Raw genomic sequence first — 16,760 nt, forward strand, 5'->3', positions numbered from 1 at the left:
CCCCTTACACATGTGACAGCAGGATCTCTCTCTCTCTCTCTCTCTCTAATAAATATATTTTTTTAAAATAAGTAAGCCACATTGTTCAACATAAATGTATAAACATATGATTTATTATTTTTTGTGCTACATAATAAACACCAAACTTACTAACATACTAAACTTTGTATTATATCATCCCAACCTACCTTTTCAGATTTTCCGTTTTAAGTTTAAGTTACATCTGGCAAACTTGTCCTTGAGCCCATCTGTATCATTTCTCCCTTTCTACCATCTGTCAACATTCCATTTACTGTTCAAGGCCTTATTTGTAGGTTACCACTTTAAGAAGAAATAATCACATACCCCTCACCTGATACACTTGATGCATACTTTTATTAAATACTAATTGCTGTCTTTCCATATGATTGCATTTCACTCTTTACCTTCACTCCTGAAATCGTTAGTTTCCAGAGGAGAGAGACCAACCATGCTTTATCCCTCTCTTTAATCTCTTAATGTCATAAAAGATACAGCTTTTGGAGCCAGACAGACAAGGTAGGATTTTGAATCCTAGTTCACGAGTGTTACACCCCAGAGCAAGACCCTCTATTTGCTCATTTATAAAATGAAGGTATTAGCTTACCTCTTAAGCTTATTATGGCAATCAAGTGAGATACCACATGAAGCACTTGGCATAGTACGTAACCCTGAGTAGAGGCTTCATAAATGGCGATCACTGTTCTTGAGGCAAAGGTAGTAGAAAATAATTCATTTCCAAGTCTATCAGAGAGGTGGTGAAAGCGAAAATGGTAAATAATAGGGACAGGGCTGGCGGACAAACTGAGTAGCTGAAGAGAATTTCCACCAACTCACATATTTGAGTTGTGAGTTGAACTCACATACTTCTCACAAAGAAAAGAGCATAGTCTTATCCTATGTCTTAGAGTGGCAGTTTTATTGTTCTAAACTACATGTTTGCTCTTTATTTCTGTAGTTCTTAAGATGAAAATATGTTAAGCCATTATTTTAATTTTTGGCCATCAGTTTAGAAATCACACATTATATTCTTACAGAATCTATTATCTAATTATAGGCTATATATAAAAAATATTTGAATATCTAATCATAAATTCAATGTAATCTCTTTGTGTCTTGGATTCAAGGATGCTCCTTTTCTTTGGGTATAGAGAGAGCACCTCTTACATGAGGGTTTTACTACTCATTTCAGGGAAAAATCAGAAAATCCTTTCTGTACATGTCATCTCTCAAATTCCTCCAGCTTAAAAAATTCAATGAGCCAAATTGCCCGATTTGGGAGTAGTGTGTACTGAACCCTGTCATCTGCTACCCTATTGTTAGGGGCCTTGAAACTATACTAATTATTGAAGGATGAATTTAGTTGAATAGATGAATAGATCATGGGCTCAGAGTGTTAAGACATTATTTAGCTTGTTTTTCCACTCTTCTTTCTGCTAATGTTGGGTCTAGAGCTGTTTTGTTGTATTTGTTGAAAAGCTGTTTATTCTTCATTGTTGTCTAGGACTTTAACAGAAGACTATGGTTGCTCCATGAACATTTTATTCAAAGTCAGGTTTATGATGCAAATATGTATATTTAATCTCTGGAACATGTATCATTTCTTTGACAGCCTGCCAAAGTATTCTAGTTGGTTGAGAACCATACATATGAGTCGTATCTTTAGCAGAAATCATAAAGATTGGTACAGTTTGTAGTCATTTTAGAATGGGCTTATTTAGAAGGCTCTACGTGATGTCTCAAGCAGTGACAGCAGTTTCTAGATTCATTTAAAAAACATTCTTAAAACAAAATTAAAATTGCCTTTAGAGGACATACACAGAGTTCTCCATTTAAGTCTATGAAACAGTCAAGTGATGCTAATTGGCTTCTGCACTTTTTCTTTTCCTCTGCAACCTCATTTTCAGACCAGGAAATACAGAATTGAATATTATCTTTAATTAAAGTAGCCAAATACTCCTATGTATAATTTAGATCCCATACAATGTGGATTGTGTGTGTGTGTCTATTAAGTTTAATATATTTTTTTAAGGATAGGGCCAAACCAATAAAAATATATATGAATTCATTTTGGAATATAAGAAAGAAAAACTGAAAAATAGTCCTAAATATAAGCAAATATTAGCTAAAAGGATGATGGCCATCATGATGTTTATAGTATCAAAAAAGAAAACTTTCAAATGTCATAAAAATGGAGTGTTAATTAAATCGTATATTCAATAACACCATATATACAAGTAGTAGTAAAAAAAATGTATATTGTTGAAGTTAAGCAAGGAAATGTGTCACCAGTACATCTATATGCTATACAAGTAGTTTACAAAATTATATGTACAGTGTGATACTATTCTGTTGCAGGTAAACACTTCCAAATATACAAATATAACTAGAGATAGGTAGACAGAAAGGCACCATTATCTTCACAGTGAGAATCCCTGGATGGTCAAATTATCTGTGATCGTTTTTCTTTTTACTCATTTAGGTTTTCTACAATGAATATGTATCACTTCCTACTAGGAGAATGGGAAAAGTTAGTTTTCACAAAGAAAAAAAAACAAAACAAAACAAAACAAAAACAACTTCATAGGTGCCTGGGTAGCCCAGTCAATTGAGTGTTCTACTCTTTGATTTCTTTCAGGTCATGATCTCAGGGTCCTGGGGTCCAGCCCCAGATTGGTCCTGCTCAGTGGGGAGCCTGCTTGTCTCCCTCTCCCTCTGTTCCTCCCTGCCACCCACTCGTGTGCACTCTCGCTCTCTCTCTAAAATAAATTTTTAAAAAATATTCTTAAAAAAGAAAAACTCCAAAGAGCTTTATTTTCTTTTAGTATTTGATCTAAACTGTTTACATAGTTATGCACTAGTGCAAATGATTGACTGCAACCGTAACAATAACTGGAGAATAGGAAGCATGATAGAAACCAATCGAACAATAAACCTTGATTCTCACTGTAACTCAGCCCTCAGGGTCTTTGTCACTAGATTGTATATGATGAGTTTAACAATGTTCAATGGCTTGCTCCTAAAACTTGAAGTAATAAAGCTTCCAGGTTGGAGACTTCCTGTTACTGAATTTTGTGCTGTAATATATTGTGTCACGGTAGCTTCTGTTCCACTGGTATTTTAATGCACATATCTTCTTGAAATTTTTGTTAAAAAGACAAATATCTTGGATAACATAAGTTTGTAGGTCACACATCCATCCGAACCTGTCATTTACCCAAATTGCAAAGCCATCATGTGTAATTTGTCTCAATTAGCAATTTTATAGTTTGTAATTAACTTTACTGTTAATTGATTCTCTCTGTAATAAATGCTTGAGGAAGTAAAATGAATATGATCTGATTTTTTTTCTTTTCTTTTTTTTTTTTTTTTTTTTTGGTCAAAGAGAAAAAATTTAACTCGAGGTTTGAGCAAAGCTGCTTTGCCTTGGAAGGACGAATTTTTTTTCCTGCCAAAAATGACTGCAAGTGATTGATGGGAATTTGTACCAGCTCTTTTTAAAGATTGGAAATTATGTAAATAATTTTAGTATTGTTTTATTTTCTACTTTTTAAATTCTTTTTCTCATTAAAAATGCAATTTTACCTAATTCTTTAAACGTTGATGTCTAGGTCTTGATGTACTACTCTTCCTAAAAGATGTAATTAAATGTGCTTTCATAAAGAAATCTATTACAGTAACAGTTTGAGGAAGCCTGTATAAATTTGTAAAGGATTAATTTTATATTATATCTGAGTCATTCACTAATGCAAATGCTAATTTGAAAGCTTGGCTTGTTGTTGAATGACTGAATATATTTCAGTGAAGCAGTTTGGGTTATGCTCTCTAGCAGAGGAGAAGAACTTTCAGTTTAAAGACCTCGTTATGGTTATGAATATATGGAGGGACGGGTAAAATGCAATTAGAAAACAATACCAGCAAATTAGCATCCATATTCTTACATGAATATTTGGAATTTGAAAGTAATTTTGTATCCTTTAATTGGCACTAAACGCCAAGATTTAGGGGTGTGGTCCATGTTTTTATGTTGTGTAGCAGATTGGAAGACAGAAAAGGATGGAAAGGACTTACTCCAGAAAGAGATGAAGCACATGTAGGGAGGAAGACATTCTGCTCTTAGGGTCCCAGGCTGGGTCTGCACATTTCACTGATAAAAAGAGGGGGTGAACAGGAGAAAAGCATGCAAAGTTAGTTAATGTAAGTTTTATGTGACACAGGAGCCTTCATGAGGAAATTAAGACCTGCGGAAATGGTTAGCCTGAGCGTTTTTATTCCAGGTTTGATGAAGAGTGAGAAGTGGTGGAAAACCGTGATAGCACAGCAGGTAGGAGGGGCCCCTGGGGGGCTCAGCGATGGAGAGTCTGCCTTTGGCTCAGGGTGTGATCCCCGGGTCCTGGGATCGAGTCCCACGTCGGGCTCCCTGCACAAGGCCTGCTTCTCCCTCTTCCTCTGCCTTTCTCTCTCTCTCTCTCTCTCTCTCTCTCTCTCTCTCTGTCTCTCATGAATGAATAAATAACATCTTAAAAAAAAAACAAAAACAAGACAGAACAGAACAGAAGGTAGGAGCTAAGGGCACTACCCCAGGGGAAGCAGCAAGGCTTGTTCATTCAGATTCCTCTAGGTCTCTTCCAACTTTGGAAATAGTATGTTCCTTTCCTCCGGGTCTAGGGAGGGCACCTCTCCCATGAGGGTCTTCTGACCTGCTTCAGGACCAAGAAGAGGTCAGAGAGGCCTCTCAGCACCTGCCATCTCTATGACCTACCTCGGGGCAGGGGATTTATGGCAATTGAATTCCTTTGGAAGCTCTACTTTTAGGCAGATAAGTGATTTCAGGAACTCAAATGCCTTCAGTTCAAAATAAAACTGGTGTGAAAGCGGCTTATTTGGACGGGGTGTCATATCCTGATCCCCTTCAAGCTCCATTCCTTTCCCATAACTGACGTTACCGCTGTGTGTATCTCTTTACTCAATCATTGCCCCTCTGTTGTTCTTTTTCCCTTGATTTCTTGCTTTTGATGAACCTCTCTTGGCTCTGGTCTCTGGTAGCTAATGGATTGAGAAGAGTGGGCAGTGGTGACAAGAAACTTAAAACAGGATTGTGTGGGGAGAGGGATACGTGCACACTGTAGGTCCCCAAAAGCAGTGGTCTCTACCTCCCCGTATCTCCGAAGAGGGATTTACAAGGACTGATACTGGTCAGTGATTATGCATTCATGGGTGAAATGGAAAAACAGTAACTGTAATCTCATAATTTTTTTTCATGAAGTTAAATATATTCCATTTAAAAAACTGTCCTTTATTTTGAGGTTACAAAGCTCTCCCCTTTAGAGTTAAAAATATCCCTTCATTTAATGAAACGATGGTGTTGGTAAAAGAAAGTTTGTTTTGTGTTTTCTGGAGAAAGCAATGCGATAGAAATTCTGTCTTGGTCTTCTAAAAATACCTATGTGTATATTTTAATCTCAACTTGACTATTCTACAGAATACAATAATCTTGGAAGCAATGTAACAGAAACTAAGAGAAGAAAGACAGTTCCTCTCAGCATTCAGGTGAAAATGTGCGCCTGGAAACTGTCAGCCAAGGGGATTCCAGCCTTGTGGGTAAAGCAGATCAGAGAGTAAGTCCTTGCAGAGAAAAGCAGGGGATCGGGGAAGAGAAAGAGAGCGAGAGAGCGAATGGGCTTGAGAGAGACTGAAAGAGAGATTAGGAAAAACAGAGAGATCCAGTGGTCATCGCATGTCTCGTTCCTGATCTCGGAGTCCAGCTCTTCTCTTAATTTTAGTTACCTGAGATAATTTATTCCCTTTTTGCATGCGGTAGTTTGAGTTGGGTTTCAGCCACTTGCAAACAAGAGTGTCCAGATGAAGGAGTTTCTAGAAAGGGCTATTTCTAGGTCCTGGGATGGGTCTTTGGATGTTTTCTTTCAAGAGCAATACCCACAGGCAGATCTGGGAATGAGAATCCCAACCTAGTTGGGTTGGTTGGCACAAGACTGAGGGGGGCCTTCTCTGCTATCTTCCTCTTACTTTTATAGGTTCCATTGCTTGGTGTTCTGCAGATGGCTAGTAGGTGGTGGTGTCGGCCACCTTTGACAAATTTCTGATGCTCCATTTTCTCTCTAGGTTTCTTGATGAATGCTTGGTTGATTTTCAACTTAGAACAGACCTTTTTTGACTGCCAAGCGCGCCCTGGCAGTCAGGTGGGCAGCTCCTGTCTCTCCTCAACCCTAATAAAGCATTCTCCCTTTGTTTATTCAGTTTGCTTTACACAGCATTTTGTTCTGGGGCTGAGTTGGAATTTAACATGATTGTCACAGTGACATAAAACAATTTCGAAAATCCCAGAATTGCAAGGTAAGAAGGGAGACATGAACATGTAATTTTTCAAAAGCTATAAATACAGGAGCAAGGAGATTCAGGGCTTGTATGATTTTTAACACATTATTTTCATTTACTTGTCTGAAATCATATGCTGGAAATCCTTTCTTAAAATATGTCTGGACTTCCATTTTTCTGCCTTCCCTTCTAATGACACATAGTTCTCATATTTCTCTTATTTTAAGGTCAATTAAATAATAAATCCTCCTTTATTCAGATTCAAGTAGTATACAATTTGCCATAAGTCAGATAGGAAATTTTTTTGTAAATTTATGTATATTTCTCCTCGTGAAGTAGAAAATGTTTTTTACAGAAAAAACCAATACTGTAAGCATGATTATTAAGGTAGTATCTAATTTTCGAAGTACTTTAAATCTGCATATACAGGCAAACAATCGGTATGCTAATTTTAGAACTTTCAGACTTCTTTTCTGAAGCACCTTTCCTTGATAACAGGCTAGTAATTATATATGCATTGTCATATTAATTAAAATTTAGATTTTTCAGTCATTCTTACTGAGTTTACCTCAAATAGAACTAAATTGCTAGGGTTGCACCAATATAAGTTTACACCACATAAAAATCTTAGAGTTGTTTTCGAAATAGATCCTGATGGTTAGAGGTTTTTAAATTCTTTTCTAAATGACTTAACAGTCTCACATCAGAATGCATCTCTAATGAATGCCATTAAACCAACATTTTTGGCCAGCAGTAGGTTATCTCGCCTCCAGAAGGATAAATTTCCCATTACTAAGATACCATTTATGGAATTGTTTGTAGGGAGATGAGGCATCTTTTAAAAACAGCCAAGAATATGGACCCTGGAGAGTCAGAAAAGAACTCTCTGGAGTGGAAGTCGTGAGGTCAGTTGATGAAACACTGCTGACCACGAGTACTAAGGCAGAGCTAGACACAGGTTGGGGAAATTATGAGTCTAGATTTTCTTCTGGAAGAACATTCATTTGACATATAACATATTATTTGTCCCTGGTACAAAGCATCTCAAGATCTTTTGAATCTGCTAATATATTCCCACTTGCTATTGCACTTCAGAATCTTATAGGACCTGGAAGGGGGCAGAAAGGGATTTCTGGTGCTGCTAGTGGTCTCTTTTATTTATTATTTATTTATTTATTTATTTATTTATTTTTTAGTGGTCTCTTTTAGATCTGAGTGTTGGTGTCACAGGTTTTTCACTTTGTGAAAGTTCATTAGGCTATAATTTAGGATTTGGGCGCTTTTGATGTATATAGTATATTAAATTACAATTTCACTTAAAAAAGAAAAAAATCTAGAAGGAAGCTCTAGTCAATATGGAGGAATTGCATAAATTACTAGGAGAGGGAGTTATTGATGAATATAGAGGAAAAGGCAAAAAAAAAAAAAAAAAAAAGAATGTAAGAGAGGCAACATGCCGCTGCCCAGTGTGGCTCCCTGCTGCGGCTCACATTTACTGAGCATCTACTGAGTGCCAGGAATCTGCTCCGTGCAATCTATATAACATCTCATTCAGTTATCCCCAAAACTCGGTGAGTTAAGTTTATTATGTTCAATATACAGATGAAAAAATCAAAGGATTCCAGGATCCCAAACCTGGTGTCTTCCAGAGGTGGGAGTCTGCTTGGAGACAGGCTCCTTCTCCCAAGGTCCATAGAAGACTCTTCGGTAAGCTTAGGAGCCCCCTCTTCCCGGGCCTCTATAATGCTGGCATCTGCTTGCTGTTTGCAAGGCTGAGGAATGGGATATGGGTAGAAAGGCATAGACCGAGTGTCGTGAAATCTCGAGGGGATTAATGCCCATTAGTTCCTTTGAGGTGGAGATGCATCACCGCAGCGTGGAGAGGCGCTGCTGTTGAATTCTGAGCCCTCTGCCAACAGCCATCTGCCTGAGCTCTCCCCGGCGGGCCGCCGTCCAGGACGGCTGTGCCGCTGCAGTCTCCGAGTGGCTGGAGCACTGTAATGTCTATGTTAATCGCTGGGAAATAGCAGCAGCAGCAGCCAGACCACTCCAATGGAACAATCCGAATCAGGGTAAGTTTGATTGAGCAAAAAAAGTCATGCTGACTGTGATGAAGGGGCAAAACAGGTAGCAGTGACAGGCCCTGCAGTCAGCTGCTGCGGATCTGATGTGAAGGGCGTGGGAAGAGCCAACTGTCAATAACACCCGGGGTGGGGGGGGTCAGCACCTCTCCCCACACTCCTTGTGTACCACCCATCGCATGTAGAAACTTCGGAAATGAGACACACTCCTGACATCGTAAGTCACAGGTTAGTACACGTGGTTACTAATGTAGAGACAAGAGAAAACGGGTTTTTACTGCAAACATCCCAACAGGGCAGCAGGGGCTTTCTTTGTTCACCACATGCAGAAGTTCATCACTCCCTGGGTGTTCCTAGCATCCCTGTGATAATGACTCGGACTTGACCGTAGGTAAACTGCCACAGTAGAGCATAGATCATCGGTAAATCAGCAAATATTGTTGAAGTATCCGCGGGGTATGAGGATTGGAGTGTTGGGTATTTGGGGGAATAGAGAGAGATCCCAGGATTCCTGCCAGTAAACGTTAGCCTGTTAAATGAGTACTACTGGTAATGAGCATTACTAGGAGCACCACGTCTCTCTTTAGGAAAATAGGTTATCTTCTGGGCAGAATTGATTACTTTTTCAGGAATGAGAAAGAGGCTAGGATTGGGAGGACTTGAAGTTTATGGTACATATATAACAACTCACAGAGTTACATTTTCCATACCCACTGAGAAAAATTTGCTGTTTGTACACAAGACAGTCATTTGTATTTGGCCCTCCATAGATCACCCCAGGGTATTTCTGAGAAAAATAAAATAAAACAAAATTTTAGTTATCATTCAGAGCCATGCAAGAATCTGAAGTCTTCTATCACACACTGAAAGGGCTGGTAAAAGTCAGTTTGCCCACCAAAGCATCACCACAAATCAACTCGAAAACACCAATGGCTCTTTGAATCCTTTTATCTGCTTATTGACAACATAAGATCACCACTGTGCTGTCAATCCAGCCGTCATTAAGTAGTTGGCCCTGCAGTGCTGCGATTTGGATTTTGTGGCATCTTTCGCTTAGAAATCTTTAAGAGAGAAAATAAGCACATTTCATTTTCTCAGCATTTGATTGCATAAGACAAACAAATAAAAATTAAATGTCCATCTCCAAATCACACCCATTGTTTTTCATAAGCCCACACTGTTCTTTCCTCCTCTGGTTCTTTCTGGCCAGTAATACCTCTCCTCATAGTAATATTGGTAACTGCTACTTAGTATAATGCCTCCTGTGGGCCTGGAATTAGAGATGCTTTACCCATATTATTTCAATTTAACTACATTCTCAGTTCTGATTAATAATAAAATTCTGCAGATTCTTCTAGGAATGTAACTTTGAAAAACCTGATTAACAAGCATGTAGGCCAACTTAGGTTTTCCAAATGAGGACACCAATACAGAATCATTAAGTACCTAGTTTATAATCTTTTGATTTAGTGTTATGAAAGTATGACTTCTACATGACTCAAAAAGCATAACCAAAAACACAAAGCATATACAAGAAAATTCAGATACTCTGTCCAATGAAGGCTATTATACACAAAGCTAAAATAAAGATGGCAGTTCAAGATGGCAAAAAATGTATTCAGCATTTAAAAGGGGCAAAGGGGGTTGTTATCTAGAATATACTAGGAACTCCTTCAAATCAACGATGTCAATGACTCCAAGAGAAAAAGGGCAAAGTATTTAGAAAAGGAAAGTGCCAAAAGAGAAGCCCGAATGGATATGCAGATAAAAAGGTGTGTAAGTTCACTAGTAGCTGGGGGGAAATGCAAATTATAACAACAAAAAGGCATTTTATATCAATCAGGCTGGTAAAAACTGGAAAAGTGAATAACTATCGAGATTGCTAAGGATGTGGGAAGGTGGCCACATTTGGGCACTACTGATAGGAGTGTAAACCTGATAAGCCTTTCTAGAGAAGAGGTTATCACCGGAGAGAAGGATTTATAAGACTGCCATGATGTTGGCTACACAGCAGAACTGAGCTACACAAAACTATATTTAAAAAATCACAAAGAGCAACTTGTATCTTGTGGGAAATATTTTCTTTTAGGTGAGAAAAGAGGCTATTTTATCAGTGGTTTCAAACTCTTTCCTAGAAACTGAAACCAGTAGAAAAATGAAAAATATTTTTCAGATATAGTTATATGCTTAGTTCTCTATTCCCAGAGGCCAAAGACTGTGTCCATTATTGTGCCTTGAATGTATTTGATGCTAATAAATAGTTTCAGATGAATAAGTGAACAAAGTTTTAATGGAGAAATTATATATATATATATAATATATATATTTATATATATTATATATATATATATTTAGAGGGGGAAGTGGGAGGAGATGTAGGGAAATTGAGAATCTTTTTTTTAAGATTTTATTTCTTTGACAGAGGAAGAGAGAGAGACCACAAGTGGGGCGAGGAGCAGAGAGGCAAGCAGACTCCCCCATGAGCAGGGAGCCCTTTGTGAGGCTCCATCCCAGGACCCTGAGATCATGACCTGAGCCAAAGTCAGATGCATAATGGACTGAGCCACCCAGGGGCCCCAGAACAAAATCCCAAGCAGGCTCCTTGCCCAGTGTAGAGCCTGACTCGGGGCTCGATCTCACAAACCTGAGATCATAACCTGATCAAAAATCAAGAGTCAAATACTTAAGGAACCGAGCCACCCAGGCGCCCCAAGGAGATAATTTTTAAAATTCTAATATCCTATGTATACATACAACCACTGTGGCTAATCTTAAAAATAATGATTTTTTTTTAAAAAGGAAAAAAAAAAAAACCCTCAGCTAAAATGTAGACTACATCCCAAGCACTAGCCATATCAATAAAGAATAGATGAACATGCAACATTATTACATATTTTACAAGCATAACTCAGGTCGTATATCAGCATAATAGAGCATGAGATGGGGGAATTTGGATTAAGGAGACAAAAGGAATGAGTGAATGAAGGAAGGAAGGAAGGAAGGAAGGAAGGAAGGAAGGAAGGAAGGAATAATAAATAGCATTAGAATACTTGTCGTGACCACGTGCCATGAACTATGAGTTGGTGGTTAACCCAACTCTCTGCACTTGAGATCCAAGAGCCACACAGATCCCCTCCCTTACACAGCTTTTAACAGCAAAGACGGAACTTGAAGCCAAGTTACAAGACTCTCCGTCCCTAATCCTGCCCTCTCCCTATATCGTGTACCGCTCTTATACTAAGTAGTGCCACACTGCATAATTTAAAGGCACTTATTAAGCGACATTTGTGTACAAGAGATGGATTGATGGAGTCCTAAGTGTTCAAGAAGAATATAGCTTAGGAGGGTAAGCCAAATAGAACTTGGCTAAGTGAGGTCCAGGTCCATTAAAAGAGAGAAAGAGAGAAAAAGAACCCCCTAAAGACAGAAATTGATTTTCACTAAACCTTTAAAGCAACATAAGCCTATGCGAAGGTTTCCGCATAGCCTGAACACCCAGAAGGAATTCCGAAAAACGTTATTACCCAGTGGTGTGCCCAACAACTATTCCTTCTGACAACTGCTCCCTCCTAAAATTCATCTTCCTTATTCTCTCTACAGCTCCAACCTTTCTCTCTCACGCTCTCTCCTCCAACTTTTGGATTTGTTTTAGGTTTTCCTCTTCCTATCAGAGCTACTTCTCTTTCTTATTTTGTGCTCTTCAGCTCCACTAACGGGCAAAACAAAAAGCTAGCAGGTAGGGTTCACGGGGAAAGGTTATAAATACTTACACAGGGCCACAATCCCTTTGGAGCAAGAGGTATTTCAGAATTTCACATTTTTCAGGTTTTTGGAAGACATATGGTCCATAAAAAAATATGACTAAGGAGACTGGACTGCACTAATGTCATAGCAATTACATTATTCTTTTTTCTCTAACAAAACATACGAATATTCATACTGTACGGGGTAGCGATGTTAGTTCAGGTCAAGCTTTGCCCCCAGATAAACTCAGGTTGGGTCAAGTTTTGCTGCAAAATGAGTTTTTAAAAGCTTGACTTTTATCGCTTTTTTGAATCATGAAATCGATACGGGAATGTGGTTCTGTACATGAATCTCAAGGATCACCATCATGAGTTAATTTGTATAAAACAAGCATTCACATGCTCGTTTAAAACCAGAGGGGGAAAAAAATAAAAAAATAAAAAAATAAAAATAAAACCAGAGGGGGCGTAAAAATTGGGGGGTGGGATGCGCAGAGAGAAAACAAAGAACAAATGTAACAAGTAGAGAAGGCAGACAGCTACGAACCCAACAATAAGCAGTCATGACTTCAGTTGTGGATGGTCTGAACAGACCAATTAAGGGGCAGGTGCTGAGAGTGGATTTTAAAAAAATAAAAGCAAAACCGTAATATATGTGACTTTAAATACGAAGGCTTGGGTCACAGTTACAGGGTGGAGGGAAGCAGGCCCTGCTAACCACAACCTCAAGGCCGCGAGGGTTGCATTGTTGGTTTCAGAAGTAGGCCACCGCAGGTCGCGGGACCTCACCACCCATTAAGGGGAACGTTACGGATAAAGCACCTACTACGTATCTTACATCTTGACCAACCTTTTTTTCCCGCCTCAATTATCTCATTTATTCCTCATGAAAATCCAACTGGTATATGGCACCTGCTGCATGTTTGAATGCAAAGATGAATAAGACCGCAAAACCCAGCAGGCGCCACTTTCCTTTTATTAACTCATTGGAACAGAAAAATCCGCGTTTGACACCTGCGAGCGGGCGTGTTTCTGGTCTCGTGTCCCTTCGATGATTGCTGTGACCTGAGGCTGCTCCAAAGCGCTCGGCCCGTCGCTGTCCACAGCCTGTCCCACGTAGGCCACCGCCCGGGCCCCGAGCGAGGCTGCTGCCTTGGGGCCTGCCCCACTGGGTGCCCACAGACGCCCCCCCCCCCCGCAGCGCGGAGCTGCACCTGTCCCCCAGACTGGGGACCCGGCTGGCAGCTCCCCATGAGCTCGTCTCCACTCTGTGCCCCTCGGGGTCCTGCAACCCTCTGGGCCTCCAGCCACACGGGTCCTGGATCCCTTTACAACCATGACAGACTTGGTGTCCCCTCATTATTGAGTGTCCTTAGCAATCCATGAACTTATGCAAGACAGCAAAACAGTAATTCCGTGTTATAAATACTGTGTGGTTTGGGGTTTGGGTTTTGTTTTTGTTTTTTTTGTTTTTTTTTTTTTTTTTTTAATTGTTAATCAGCTATAGAACCCTAGCAAATAGAACCTGGATCAGACTCCAAAAACAAAAGGGAACAAATCCAGTGGCATCTGGACATCAGTGCCATGGGCCTTCTCTCCCCTTCTTGGCTTGGGCTTTTTTGTGCATTTCAGTTTTATGTAACACACTCTTATTTAGTGATTATTACAGGGCAGCCCCGGTGGCTCAGTGGTTTAGTGCCACCTCCAGCCCAGGGTGTGATCCTGGAGACCCAGGATCGAGTCCCAAGTCGGGCTCCCTGCAAGGAGCCTACTTCTCTCTCTGCCTGTCTCTCTCTCTCTCTCTTTCATGATTAAATAAATAAAATCTTTAAAAAATAATAAAAACGTAGTGATTATTATAGGCCAGGTACTCTTTTAAGTACAAGTATGAACTCATTTAATGCTCGTGACAACTGTGTGAATCAAGTCCTTATTTTATTGACAGAAGCACAAGAAGCTGAAGTAGTCACAGGCGAAGTCAACCCAGTTAGAGAGTAGCAGAGCCGAGAGTCCAACCAGGGCAGAGGCGCCGCACAACTGCAGTGGTGACCCCCTCGGTCTTATGTTGCCTGACACTCCATGGGGCATCCCCAGTGGCGAGTTCAGCACTACTTGGAGCCAGACTCCTACTTCCACAGAAACCCTTTGCTACCCTCACTAACAAAGCATGGTAAGGACACCCTAGATGTTTAGTGATTGCAGAGGAACTAGACAAGGCATAAAGGGGTCCAGTCCTGACCCCAAACTAACAGTGAAGTGGGACAGGGAGGTCTTGTGAGTGGTTCATGGAAGCCAAATGAGATTTACAATGTTAGGGAGGAAAAACCTGGCAAAAATGATATTCCCCGGAGTCACACTAACTTAACAACAGCATCAGGTGAGCGAGGCGGCCTGGTGCAGGCAGAGGACACGGGCTGGGGCATCAGGTGCCAGGGGCTGGTCTTTGTCCTGTCCTGGAATCATCGTAGTAGTTGAGGCGTCGGGGCCGTAGCCCTATGACCAGAATATCACCCTAACTAACCCTTTCAGCCCCGGAGTCAGACACCTCCAGGCCCCCCGGGCTTCCCCTTCCCCCCTGTGCCTCTCTGAGGGGTGAACACAGGCCCTTTGCTTCCTCTCTTTCATCCCTTGAAAGTAGTGAACGGCGTCAAGCTGGGCCACGAAACCCTCCTTGGATGCGCTGCTTCCCACTGTGGCCAGGCGGTAGGTGTGGGCCAGGCCCTGGGAGGGGTGGTGGTGAGGGGTCCAGATTCTTGAAGCCTCAGGCTGGTGGGAAGGACCGAGGTTTGCAGGGCACGGTAGTGGAGACTGGCCAACAGAAGCAGTGGCTCACCCTGGGGTTGGGGGGGGGGACCTGGGCAGGATGTGGGGGCCAGGCCCAGCCTCAGCCTGCTCAAGGTGGCCTCTGCCTCACCTGGTGGGGGTGGGGGGGCTTGTTACAAGTGCATCTTCCCTGGGGACAGCAGTGAGAGCCCCCAGGGAGGGGATCCGGGATCCACCATGGCCCGGCTTCTGTGGGTGGTTTCAGTGCAGGTGACACCAGGACGGGGGTCACCTCCTGGCTGCTGTCCTCCCAAGGTGAGGCCTCCTCACCCCCAGCTGACTCTCCCCAGGTGTTCTGTTCCTGCAGCTAGTGGCCTGCAGGACAGCCCCAACCCTGGGTAAGCATGGGGAGGGTTCAATCAAATGCCACCAGTCTGGACGCCGAGGGTGCCTAGAGCACCCAGGGAGCCACGTGGAAACCAGCTCCCCCTGGTGACCCCTGGCCTCATGGAAAGAGGCCTCCAGCTGTAACTCACGCTCCACGGGCCTTCTCAGCTTCTAGACTGAGTGTTGTAAGACATGACTTCTCTCCTCTGCTCCATTGGGGAACAAGCGTGTGTGCCAGCTTCCCGTCAAGGGGGTGACCTCCACCGGAGTGACCAAGTTTGAAAAAACTCTGTCTTGATGTTAGACATCACCGTGTTGATGAAAGTGAGAGCAATGTATGCTCCTCTGAGTCAAAGGCTCCCTCGCAGAGAGCTCATGGGGCCCCTGGGGGGCTCAGTCACGTAAGCGTCCACCCCTTGATTTCCACTCGGGTCACGATCTCAGGGTGACCATGGGGCTCTGTGCTTGGTGGGGAGTCTGTTGAAAGATTCTCTCCCTCTCTGCTGCCCCTCCCTTCTCTCTCTCTCTCTCTCTCTCTCTCTCGTGTGCCCTCTAAATACATAAATCTTAAAAAAATTGCGTAGAGCTCATAGGACAAGTATATTAAGACAGCGCCATCGCACAGAATACTATGAATTAGTGAGTACGATGAGGAAATAGGAAGTGAAACTATTTGGATATTAGCTAAAGTTGTTAGTTGAGGATGACCTTGATTTTATTTATTTATTTATTTATTTATTTATTTATTTAAACTTGATTTTAGTGTGTGGATTTGGGGCAATACGGTTTTTAAGGGTGAACATGTCACTAGTGCTATTTTCTGCATTTGCTGTACCTTTTGTTTCCTCCGGGATGAACACGTGAAAAGAGTAATTAATAGCCAGAGATGGAGGCTGAGAGAGTGGTTTTGAGCACATTAATTGGGTGGTAATTCCAACAATAACAAAGCACAACCGACAGTGTGATGAAACATTATTAAAGAGGGATGTTATGAGGACTGTGGTTTTAATAGACTGAAGGAGGAATTATTGATGCAAAAAGTAAGGGCAGAGACGATGCCTGATATTAATGCTTCCAGTAATGATAAAAATATATTGAATGAATTTTATGGCACAAATACATTTGCAAATGTGGAAAATTATGTTTCTTATTCAAAGAATGTTATGAGGCATGAAGCCTCCTGAAGAATATTAACTAAAATAAGGTAATAAAGAGAGAATGTGGTAGCCAATGTGAATCCCGACAGTGTAATTCTCATCAGACTTTAACTCTGTAAATCTCATTTGGCTTCTATGAGCAACTCATGGAATTTCACCATCCCCACTGGGCTGTTAGGTTTTAGTCACAATTGACATTTTTCTAAATGCAATGTCTAATTATTCCGTTGCTAGTGGACAGCTGTTGTTGTTTGGTTTTTGTTTTTTTCCACTCA

At 41.1% G+C, this 16,760-nt stretch overlaps 1 protein-coding gene across 9 annotated transcripts in view; it reads left to right on the forward strand.

The window, feature by feature from the left end:
• Positions 1 to 16,760, forward strand: part of NLGN1 (neuroligin 1) — an 809,144-nt gene that overhangs the window by 573,067 nt on the left and 219,317 nt on the right. The gene's annotated exons all lie outside the window — the stretch shown is intronic.

The sequence above is a fragment of the Canis aureus genome, chromosome 31 (assembly GCF_053574225.1).
Source record: "Canis aureus isolate CA01 chromosome 31, VMU_Caureus_v.1.0, whole genome shotgun sequence".
In the NCBI taxonomy this organism is placed as follows: Eukaryota; Metazoa; Chordata; class Mammalia; order Carnivora; family Canidae; genus Canis; species Canis aureus.